The following is a 13,116-nucleotide window of genomic DNA, read 5'->3' as shown; positions in this document are numbered from 1 at the left end:
TTAGAAAATCATCGTCATTCACAACCGAGCATTTCCGATATGCAAAAGCATACCCAAAATAGCAAATTTGACCGAAAACGTGATTTACGACACAAACATCAACCCGGTCCTCAGAAATAGGAAAACGCTCAAAACTCGACCACGGAGGGCACAAATGCAAACAAAATGATGTCGTAAATACGCACACACAAAATAACTCGTAAAGATCGCAAAATTATTTTTTTATGGAATTATCCAAAAATTAATGCAAAATTTATCCAAAAATACCCAAAAAATTCTACAAATTCTCCACATATTGGAAAATAGTGTAGCCAAATAAAATTGCACAAATCATATCAATTCAGTTGCCAAAAAATTTATCAATAAAATCAAGACTAGGCAATTAAACTGGCAAAATTAGGTCAAAAATTGATGCAATTAGAGTGTGTAAATCCCTATTTTGAGCACAAAAATGCAGAATTTAATCATTACACACATCATTTATGCAATCAAAACATTGAATTAACCATGGAAATTAAACACTTTTTTAGGCACACACACACTAAAAAAATTGGCAGTTTTTACCAATCTTTAGGTGCGCACACAAAAGGGTTAAATTTGTCGGATTTGCAATGTGACTTCACAAATCATTAGTTGGGCATGTGCACAACACATACCAATCATCACAATTGAAAAATGATAACGCACACATTGATTTCTAGGTTCTCAAACATAGGCAAAATAGTGCACACACACCTAAAATTAGCATGCACACATTCAATTAGAATGCACACACACCTAAAATTAGCATGCACACACTCAATTAGAATGCACACACACTTGATTTTAGTGCATACACATTTGAAATTGACCATCCAAGCATGCAATCAACTCAATTAATCATCCAATTAGCAACACACATTCATCAATTAGCAATTGAAACTTGTCAAATCATACGCCACCAATTCTTAAAAATTTCAGCATTAAGACGGCGTGAAAATGAATAATCACAAAATTTTCAATCCATAACATCAACATTGCATTGCATCAACATAGCATAGCATTACATTGCATCATGGTGGGATATCTACACAATTCTACACATCTCTAGATTCTAGGGAGGTTGAGAATACCACCTTAAGTACCTTTTCGTTAAAGCTCAATTGAATGGTCGATTGCTCCAATCCTTCATAGCACATTAGTAAGTTAGCAAAAAGTAGTCAAATTAGCAAGGGGTTAGTGAGAAGTTAGAGTGTGTAAACACACAATTGGCAAGTTATGGTCACACATTAGGGAATTATGAACACAATGCTCTATGCACACACATTCAAAATCCACAAAAACATAAACACACAAGTGATATTAGTAGTGAAATTAGTGAAGAAACGCATTCGTTTATGCCACAATTACACTAGCGTAGGCCATCGTCCCCGGCAACGGCGCCAAATGTTGGGGGTCCCATCGTTGCAATAGCTCGAATGACCAACAAAATTATCAATCCGGGGGGATAAGCTACACGGATAGGGCATGGAAACACTCACACGGTTAGTGAGCTAATCGTGGAAACACAAATGGTTAACTCTACGAGGTGAGCTTCTCGGCCTATGGAGGAGCAAAGCCGCAATGAAGGGCATTCTCCATATCCACTTCTCTTCACCTCTAATCAACCCAATCACACACACTACGATTGCAAGATGCACACAACACTAATCCTATCATGCAACACACTAATCGCAAGCACACACACATATAGATCTATCGAGCACCACACTCCAATCAAACTTACATGTGCACACAAGCAAAAGAGAAAAATCGCACAAGATTAGAGAGGGATTAACCACTAATTAGTTAAGATCTAGTTAATCTAAGCATCATAGGCAATCATAAGAAGTAAGAGAGACTAGAGGCATAGTGAGAGAGAATGAATCATTGATTAGTGTTAATCAAGTCTCATGAGCAAGGAGAAGCTCAAGGACTCCATAGCCACACACCTCAAGAGCTCTCACCAAAGAGTGCTCTCTACAAATGACTTGAAAACCCTAATTTCTTTTACCCACTGCCTTATATACCTAGGGTAAAAATATGCAATGTCTGGGAGCCCAAGGCCTTTAGCGCTCACCACTTATTGAATCTGCAACTTAGGCACAATAAGTGACCTATTCTTTACAACTTGGAACTCCCATTGAGCCCGTAACACATTAGAAATATTACAATGGCTTGAAATAAATCGGGAATTTACAATATGTGACCATTTTGGGAAAATGTGAAAAGTGTGTAATTCCAATCTTTACTGCTTCTTCGTATTCATCCTCAATGTGCATCCGTACGTCTTCGATCTTTAGCAGCTTCTGTTAACTAACATTGACTCAGTTAACAGTCGAGCCTTTGACTTTCATAGGCTATGGCGTGCCCTTCTTGGAGCAAAACAGCTCCAAGGCAATCACCACAAGCGTCACATTGGACCTCAAATGGCTTTGAGAGGTCCGGCAGTGGAAGCACAGGTTGAGAGATAAGCTTCTCTTTGAGCTTTTCAAAAGCATTGTTCTCCTTGGTGGACCATATATACCTAACGTTTTTCTTTGTTAGTCATGTAATGGTCGTGCGATTTGTAAGAAGTTTTCTATGAAGCGTTAGTATGCACACATACCTATAAAGCTTCTTAGTTCATGCAGATTTCTTGGATTAGGCCATCCTTTTATTACCGCTAACTTTGATGGATCCATTTGGATGCCATCTTGAGAGATAATGTGACCTAAATATTGAATCTCTTGTAAGAAAAAATCACTTTTCTTTCGGTTTATATAAAGCTTATTCTCTCATAAAACTTGAAATATTACATGGAGGTGTTGCTTATGTTCGTCTAATGAATTAGAGTAGATATCATCAAAGAACACTCCAGTAAAGGTTTGGTGAGGCCTGAATAGCTTCTCCATCAAGCGATTAAATGTGGCTAGTGCATTGGTCAAGCCAAAAGGCATGACAATGTACTCGTAAAGACCAAGCGTAGTCCAAAATGTGGTCTTTACAATGTCTTGATTAACTATCCTTATTTGATGGTAGCCACTTTTTAGGTCAATCCTACTGAAGTAGATTGACCCTTGTAGCTTATGAAATAGGTCTTCTACCCGTGGAACGAGAAACCTATTCTTGATAGTGATTCTATTTAGTGCTCGATAGTCGACACACATACAATATGTGTCGTCTTTCTTTTGCACCTGATAACACTGGTGAACAAGATGGAGATGAGGTAGGCCTAACCATGCCTTTCTCAACTAACTCATGCACTTGCCGCATAATCTCCTCTTGTTGAGCTTGAGAAACTCTATAACGAGGTTTATTAGGCGGTGAATTTCCTAGAAGAAGTTCAATTGCATGGTCATCATTGCCTTGTTTGGAAGGTAGTTCACAAGGGATGTCGTCAATTAAAACATCTTGGAACCCCTTGAGGAAGTTGGATAACTCTAATTCCTTTTGATTATTTATATTTTCTTTTGCTAAAGCTTTAGGTTCATTTTGAGAATCTTTAACAAAAATCATGTACAAAAAAATAGAGCTCTTTATTGACTTATTTAAAGCTTGCTTATGTACAAGGGGTATGGTACTACCCAACTCCTTAGCATCTATGTACATATCTTTTTCCCTGAACCTAAAGTAGATTTTCCTTTAAGGGAATGTAACATTGGCAGCCATGCGATCAAACCATGGTGCCCCTAAGATTACATCCTTATGCTTGAGAGGAGAGATGAATAAATCCTCCTTGTCCACATAGCTTTGGACATGGAGCCTCAATTTCCCAATTAAGGGAGTGGTTGAGGCTTCTTGCCCCTTGAAAGCACCATCCACAGGTAGGACATCTCCCATCTCATAGGCTTGGACGCCTAGCTTGGTGGCCAACTCTGTGGATATGAAATTGTGAGTAGAACCAGGGTCAAAGAGAATAAAAGCATCATGTTCTCTTACCTTTTCCCAAGCATGGCATAAAGGAGATCATTTGTGATGAGCATCCTCTTCTTAGATTTCGACCAAGGCAGCTCTAGGAGGCTCATTACGTGTATTCTTGTGGGGGCAAGCACGATAAGCATGCCCTTGCTCGTCGCACTTGAAACAACGGTTATCTTTTCGATAATGCTCTAGCTCTTCACGAGAGAGTTTATTTTTGCCTTTATAAACTCCCTTCTCCTTGTCTTTGTTGTTATTGGCATTGCCTTTGGGAGACATTTGGACGTTGTCCTTCCCCTTAGGCTCGTTACGGTCCTTGTTTTTTGTGGGCTTAAGATTTCTCTTAGCCCCTTGTTGGAAATTGATTCTTGAAGCCACCATGGTATGGTGTATGACCGCAGATATGGTGCGTGGCCTTTGGGAGTTAATATACTCCACCATATCCTCAATTAAACCTGCACAAAATTTTTGTTTTTGTTGTCCAAAATCCATCTTTTTGAAGACAGTGGCTTTGGATGTAAATCCCAAACCTTGTCTACATATTTGTGAATAGATTCGTAGGGAGAGAGCTTCAAGATTTTTCATTTAGTGAGTACTTTTTCTTTGGCATCGGTAGCCAAAAATTGCTTCATGATGGAAGATCTTAAAGCTTTCCATGTTCGTGGAGCTTCACCGTTTGCTCATAGGCTAGACCACCATTGCCTGGCGGACTTTTGAAAATGCATAGCTACATGACGTAGCTTAGAGAACTCCATGAAGCCCTCATCTCCAAACGCTGTATCAAATTGCTAGATAAAAGCCAATACTTTGTTGGTAGCACCAAAGGTGCCATTGTAGGTAAGGAAAGAGATGTTCTTTCCTCCCTCTTTGAAATTTTTGAGCTTGGACGACCTATTCTAGGCGGCATAGGATTTCCTATGGCCTCTTCTTTTATGTGGTTCAAGAGCTGCACCATCACTTTCTTCAAAAGAGGAAGAGTATGAGGAGGATGGAGAAGGGGTGACCTCTTTCTCACCTTTTTATTCCCTTGTTCCTCCTTGTCTGCACCATCACTTTCTTCAGAAGAGGAAGAGGATGAGGAAGATGGAGAAGAGGGTGACCTCTTTCTCGCCTTTTTCTTCTTTTGTTTTCTCTCTTCCCTCTTTGAATTATGGTGTAGAGAAGTTTTGCCAACCGTCTTCGTGGAGCCATTTCCGTCGAGGTGGCAGGAGACTCACTTCTTTCTCGTTCTTTCGGTGGCGGCTCTACCGTTGAAACTTGGGTTCTCCTTTGAACGGGAGATGCATCATCAAGTACCAAATTTTTGAGCCCTTCATACGGATCCTCCTCTTCTTCCCTTATCGGAGAGAGTCCTCTTTTGGAAGTCTCACCAGGAACTTTCCTAGGTACTCTCTCTTCTTGGTGGGGAGTTTGGAGAATACCATGGGTGCGCAATTGCTGTAGCATAGCACTTCACCTTGGAGGGATGGGTTGCCCAAGGTTTGTTGAAGCCTAGAAACAAGATAGCTTACAAGCATAGGGGCATCATTAGTTGCTCTTTCATTAGCAAAATCAAAGCTATCAACATTCATTTCAATCTCTTTTCCCTTGTCAGCCATACTAGCAAATTTTAGGTGTAAATTTTACTTGTACTTTGGCACTTCAAGCCCTAGTTGCTACTCCTCTTTACCTTCAAAGATAAGCACTCAAGCATCTATACCCGTGGCTCGAACATTATTAATTGCAAGGAATAGAAGAGAGGGTTCAACAGAGCCAAGAAAACACTGGTTCTTGTCAAGCTTCTAATAGCTCAATAATGGTTAAGCCCCGTAGGATCCCATTATTAAGACCATAACTCTTGACGGTGTCCCCGTTAACTGCATAAAGCAGGCGTGCTTCAAGGATGAAAAATCCCTTTTCTTATTACTCTTTTGCAATTAATAACACCAATCTTTTATAGCAAGCTTGAGGACCTCTCTTCTTGAGCAAGAAAAGAGAAACCAATAGCTCTGGTACCAATGTAACATTTAATGCACTCGTAACTTGTGTGTAGAGAAATTGATAACATAGTGAGCATTGCATTAAGAACAAGTTCCTAATGAGCATAGATAGAGTACTTAATTTGAGAAAGCAACAAAGCAATTTACACCTAGCTAATTTGGCATTGACAATACTTGAAAAGAGAGAGAAATAGAACAATTGAAAACATTTGAGGACCGGATTTAAATGGAGCCGGTCCCCCCTCCATAAAGGCTTTGTATTATAGCTTCTCCCATCAAAGGAGATTTTTGTACAATACAATCTTTGTGTTCCTTGATAAAACGATTTGGTGTTATGAAGATAGAAGCTTCATACACCAAATTATTCTTGAAAAACACACCTAGTGTCCCTAGCCTCAGTCCCAAGACCTCACACACCTTTAAAAATGGTGAGAGCTAGCAGGGAATGAGAATAGATTGAGAGGAAGAAGAGGTATCTTACAAGAAATAAGTATTCTCCTCACATAATCACTCTAATAGCATAGCTTAGCTTAGTAATTAGCATGCTAGAGGAGATCAGCAGGCCATTGAAGCTTGGCTCTTGGTTGGATTTGCATTCCACAGTCAAGAGTTGTTGGTGTAGGCCTCTACTTCTCAATGCTTGGAGAAGGAGATGGAGTTCTTCTTGCACACATGAGTTTTGTGTGTGTGTGTGTGTGTGTAGCATTGTGTTAGAGTAAAATGCAGCCCTCTCTCTCATCTTGGTCGACCCCTCTTGCTAAATGCTCATGCTGGCCTCCCATTGGCTCCTGTAAAGCTTAGCCAATCACAAATTAGAAGCATAGTTGATAGCCTTTTGAAAAGTGTCCCCTTTTCCACTTTTGTGAGAGCTTTAGGTAATTAAATAATTCAACTAAACTCTCATTGGACGTCTTAGTCTTCTGGCCAATAGGAATGAGGCAAGCAATTGGGCTGTTGAATGCTCATTGGATCCCTTGGTAGACTGTCCAATAGTCTCCTAGGGAGCTTAGATTCTATTGATTCTTTTATCAAGCATTATTAAATTGATTAGACTAAATTTACTATAGCCTAATTTTCATTGGTCCACCTCTATGGCCATCCAATAGGATTTGAGGAGAGATTGGGAGCAACTGGCCTAGGAGCCTGACATGTGTCCAATATTCCCTTTGTGTAAAGGGGAAGCCTTGGAGTGTGTGTGTGTGTGTGTGTGTGTGTGTGTGTGTGTGTGTGTGTGTGTGTGTGTGTGTGTGTGTGTGTGTGTGTGTGTGTGTGTGTGTGTGTGTTTCTCTCTCATCCCCTACAATAAGGGCTTGCCCCCTCCTTCCTAGGGATGTGGGAAGACTTTTGAGTCTTCCCATGACCATCCAATATTTTTCCTATTTTGGCCTTTGGACAAATGAGTTAATTTTTGGAACCTTAGCGTATGGAAGTCTTAATGGAGTTGAACCTTAGGTCTTTTAATCCCCATTGAAGCACGTTGTCTTTTGCAAATTGTCCCCCTTTGGATCCCTATTTTCCCTCCTTTAGATCCCTGACAAAGACTGTTCTGGCAGCCTTACCAATATTTTAGCTTTTACTCCCCTAGTACTTCCCCATATTAAATGATCATTTTAACATGAGAAGATCATTTGGGAGTATTAGATATTAGTTTTTATGACAACTTGGACTCATAAACACGACCTTGAGTGGTTTGCTAACCCATCACAAGCTCACCATAAACAAGAGAGATGTATTGCAAACATGGAATGCATTTGTTTATTCATGAAATGAACTTTAAGTAGCACCTCGCGCCACTATATGTGGGATAATTCCACCTTTTCCATGCTCGTTGACTTAGGATCTGGCTAGGGCACCACGAGCAAAGGGAGAAACTAGCATTCTTGGGATACATTATATTTTAAAACGGACAAGGTTGAATTGTACTTGAATGTACCACATCAATTCTCAATAGTGCAAGGCACTTAAGAGTATAGGCTAAAAATCGAGCAACTACTTCTATTTGCTCAAGTTTCATGTATGCTATGAGCTTAAACCAATCCATGAACATCGGCAAGCACAAACCACTCCAATCATGGAAATGCAAGCTCGGATAAGTTTTTGCTAATGCAGGCACACTAGGTGTTATGGGCCCTAGCGTTTTGCAAAGGTATATCTATAGTGACATGCAAATTCATGCATTTGATAGCTTATGAAGCTTTTTAGGCACAACAAGTCTCTTTTAGCTTTATTTCAACCAAACCCACTATGAAAACTCCAAAAACAACCATGGTATTTTTTTATAATCAATATCAGTACTACAAATCATCCAAAGACAGATGGCTAGACTAAACGCGTTAATCGAATGCTAGAGAATATGCCAAGAGCGTATGTTAGCAAGAAGCAATCCAATTGGGTAGATTATATCCGCATTCTTGAGTTTTCTTATAATAGTGCAAAGTATGTTACAAATAAGTTTAGTCCCTTCCTGCTTATGTCGAGTTTTTACTCTATATCACCAATTACGATGGGGTTGACTATTGAGAAAATTCAGCCAGTCAATGACCTTATCCAAGTTCATATGGACACGCTAGAAGTTACTCAAAGATACAAGAAGTATGCTAATGAGACATGTTGACAAGCCGCTTTCATGAAAAGTCAAGAATATATATTCTTAGGTGTTCTAGATCCTCAAAAGGTCTAGAAATTGGTCAACCAACCAACTACCTCTTAAGTGTTGTGATCCATTTCGAATACTCAAGTGAGTTAGAGATATGGTCTACACACTCGTCTTTATTTGGTCATCAAACACCTCAAAAAGTCTGAAAACTAGTCAACCAACCAATTACCTCTTAAGTGTTGTGATCCATTTCTGAGTTAGAGATCTGGTCTACACACTCATCTTTATTCGGTCATCAAGACAACACTAATGTCAATGAAGATTTTCTTGTTGATTTCATTGAACATCCCACTCAGCTCCATGATCCTAAACATATTCTTGACTATCATAGTATAGCCCAAGGGGGAAAACATTAATGTTCTTCAAAAGAAATACGCCACTTTTGTTTTCGAGGATGAAAACGCTTCTCCAAGGGGAAGGTAATGTAAGACCAAGGGTAGCTAGGTAGGCCCAATAGGAACATGGCAAAGGGGCTCAACCCTATATATAGGGAAGAGGTAGGATGGCAGGTGCACGATTGTTCCCACTCTTCCCTTGGAATTTCACATACATAGTACTTGTAATGTAAAAAATTTTAATTATTTCAGCCCAATATGATAAATATTTTCATGAATCGCTTTTGTCCTATGAAAGAACCATGAAGTTCATTAAAAAAAGGTCAAAACAAGTTTGAATGTCAAAGGCATGTCATGTTTCTTCACTATGGAGTTTTTATCTTTATTAAGAATTTACTATTTACTTGTTGGTTCTACTATGGTGCCTGGGAAAGGACATCCATTGTCCTTTTGGTTGTCCTTTCCCTATTTTTAGGGTTACCCATCTGGTGAGTGATGGAGGTCGGGAACCATGGGGGAACCTTGATCACAAGGGAAACGACAGTGGATTGTCCTTTCACTTTGTCAAACACATAGGGGAGTTAGGCCATGCAGCTGCGCAGATGGCATAGAGGATAGGTAACACAATCCAAATACGTTCCGCGTGCTAAGTTGGATGCCAATCATCAGGCAGCTACAACTCAATTTTCTACAATTAACTGTTTGTAGATGTATAGTGGAGGTGCAAATCCCCCTGAACCTCGACTTTGATGGTGTAGGGAAAGGACAGCTAGTGACTTTTCTCGACAACCAAGTGTTCGGGGGAGGGGGCCAATAATAAGACTCCATGTGGCACTCAATGACTAGTCTTCAGTTTGCCGCACTCAGTATCTAGCAATTGGTTCATATTTCGGAGCCAATGATTGGCTGCAAGGTACAATTTCTTCTGTGCATTGATGTGACAGTTTTGACAAGTGGCAAAATGTTTTCCAGGTCAAAAAAGCAAGTAGATGGACGGTGGGTAGCGGTTGCCTCATGGTCCAAAGTACTTGGTAGGTAAGAATGCATCAAAATGTTTTCCAGGTAAAAAAATCAAGTAGATGGACAGTGGGTAGCGGTTGCCTCATGGTCCAAAGTACTTGGTAGGCAAGAATGCATCAAATCTTGTGCTTAGGTGAAAATGCATCTTTGGAAGAGGAATTTTGACTTTTTCCCTCATAATGGGCTCATGATGGACGGTAATTCAATTTGCAACTTGTACCATGTATTCAATTATAATAGATAGGGAACATGACCCTCTTCATTAAGGTCCTCTTATCATTGTACTACCCATTTGAGCTCAATGGGCATGAGTTGTATACGCTGTCAAAGGCAAAATGTATTATTCATGGGATGATATAGCCAAGCCTACATGTAATTCAAGCTTCCTAAGTAGAAGGACTACCCTTTATGACATTAACAACTCTTTACCCAACCATACACTGTTAGGTTTGGTAAAGCATGTCCACATAAATATTGATGAAAAACAATATAGGGTTTATGTCTAGGTGTGAATCGCACATTTAGTATTAGCATTGCTACCAAGATTGAGATAAGTGCATTGTTAAGTTAATCATTATATATCAACTACCAATATAAGCCATCAATGGGGGTTCCATGCGCATGGTTTTCTCTGTGTGATAGCACAAGTTTAGTGTTGTGAGCTCTTTTGAAAGCATTATCCCCAAAGAGATCTGTTTTGCTTGCATATTTGTTGGCACTTGTTTATGTGCAAATGCAACACTTTGTAGCAATTCTACAACTCATGTACTTTGTGTTGCATATACTACTGCAACTAACATGTGTTTACATTCGCCATATTCACTACAAAGGATGTAATGCCAAATAGAATATATTTACATACAGAACTCATAAATAAAATGGGAAAATATGGCAACCTAGACTCCTTAATGTAGACATCCAAAACATAAAAATTGCTTTGTCATGATAGGACACTCCCAAGAGATTCCGCCTTGTGTTGTGTGTATTCATAAATAGAAAAAATATACTAGGATAAAAACTTAATTCACAAGACTTGCATCTTATTTAGCTTGGATGCGTGAAGCAACTCACCCATTCGCCACACTAGTCTAGCTTGTCAATAACGGAGTGTAATCTCCACTTTGCACCATACAACCTCTTAAGCCTTGCAAGTGTCTTGTGGCAATGGAAAACTTTAAGAGGCATGCACACAAAACACACATTCATTTTCTTTTATAAAGGGAAGAGTTAGCTTTTAATAAGTAGGATCAGTGTTCTTGATCATATCCAGTTAAGCCACAAGGAACCCATGACGGAGGGAAATTACAATCTCATGCTCCTTGGCCTTGGCTTCACTCTTCCAAATCCTCAAGAATGGTGTGCCCAAATAACCAATTGCACAACTAGTAGTGCTTACAGATAAAAGGGCTATTTCAATTTTCATCTATGAATGCATCACATGTGTTATGATCTAAGCACACCTCTTTATTATGTGTCTGTGTGTCTAGCATGAAATAAAGAGACATTCAAGAGTGTGTACTACAGTGGCTCTTCTAAGTGGGGACCAATAGGAGTGGTGATATGCAACAAGAGAGCAAGAGCGTTGGACTGGGGTGTAAATGTCACTCTATGCCATCACCTTCTAGCCATGTAGGCCATCAAGCTGAAAACAATCATGTGAAAGCCCATATGCACCATGTAAAGGAATGTGTTATAGTCCACCTACAAGAGTACTTACCATCATGTATGGCGCCAAGGCTGTACCACATGATGTCACCTCTATGCCTATAATGCAAGTCATTTTGATACCACTCCTTCATTTTTACTTAGAAAGTCTCCCCTTCCCACCAAAGTCAAGTAACAATCTAGTTAAGAGTCATTATAGCTATCTATGCACATAAAATTAAGTGATGAGCGCTCCTTGTCAACCTAGCAAATCGGCTTATAATGCTCCAACGTTCTTCTCTTCCACATTCACTATAAAATAAGAATGTAATACCCATTTGGCTGAAAAAAATGTACAGCCTAAGGTACTCGACGAGGAAAAAGTGTCATGCAAAAGGATCCAAAGGCTTCATGAAGAACTATTATGTAAAACCTGATATATGATAAGCCATCCAAAGCTCTTTGTGATTATCTTCAGGTGCTAATTTCACCCTTTTTAGTGAAGTGATTTCTTTTTTCGACAACCTGATATACGATAAGCCATCCAAAGCTCTTTGTGATTATCTTCAGGTGCTAATTTCACCCTTTTTAGTGAAGTGATTTCTTTTTTCGACATAATGCTCTAAAGTGCTTATAATGCAAATCTCAACGAGGAAAAAGTGTCATGCAACAGGATCCAAAGGCTTCATGAAGAACTATCATGTAAAACTTGATATATGATAAACCATCCAAAGCTCTTTGTGATTATCGTCAGATGCTAATTTCACATTTTTTAGTAAAGTGATTTCTTTTTTCGACATTATGCTCTTTTGCACTAGCTTGGCGGTCAATGAGTATGCGATGCAATTCAAAGAATGAAAGAGACATGCATAAGTGTCACTCGGGTCAAATTGCTAAAGAAATAGCTAGTGGCCAAATTGGAAAGCAAGCCACATAAGACAATTTTTGTATGTCTATTGGTAACTCTCCTCTGTGTCAATTAAGCTCATCAACCAAATACTCACAAGCAAGATCCATGCGACCTTTCACTAAACCCTACGAAAATGTGTTCCACTTGGGAACAATCATGCCCTCAAAAAGATACATTAGCATCAATATGGCGAAAAGAGTTGTAAGAAAAAACAACTTTGACGCAATTAAAGGAAGCATCACCAAATATGTCCACATGACCATAATTCTGACCACACTACCAAGAAACAAGCCACCATAAATGCTTAGGGTCAAGCCATCCCAACACCAAGTCAAGGCCATTCCTAAAAGCATCCAAAGCAGCTAGTGCACAATGCATAGTTATCATATACTTTCTGAAATAATTGGGCCTCGTGAATGGCCTAGTTATTTGTCTTTTTTGCAACTATGCAAGGCTTTTGTAACTATACCAATTTGGCATCGTTGCATTACTTGCTTTGTGCGACCACAATGTTTGAGCGTTCTTCAAATCAATCCCAATGAGCACCAAAAACCACTTCTGGTAGCCGTCCACTAGAGGCATTATACAAACATAAAATGTAATTACAAGTGTGCTTCGTACTAGTTGGTTTATTTTCTCAAGCATAGGCGTTCT

The sequence above is a fragment of the Adiantum capillus-veneris genome, chromosome 3 (genome assembly GCF_014529385.1).
Source record: "Adiantum capillus-veneris isolate H3 chromosome 3, ASM1452938v2, whole genome shotgun sequence".
Classification (NCBI taxonomy): Eukaryota; Viridiplantae; Streptophyta; class Polypodiopsida; order Polypodiales; family Pteridaceae; genus Adiantum; species Adiantum capillus-veneris.
The sequence above is the reverse complement of the archived record's forward strand: the minus strand, read 5'-3'. Positions refer to the sequence as shown.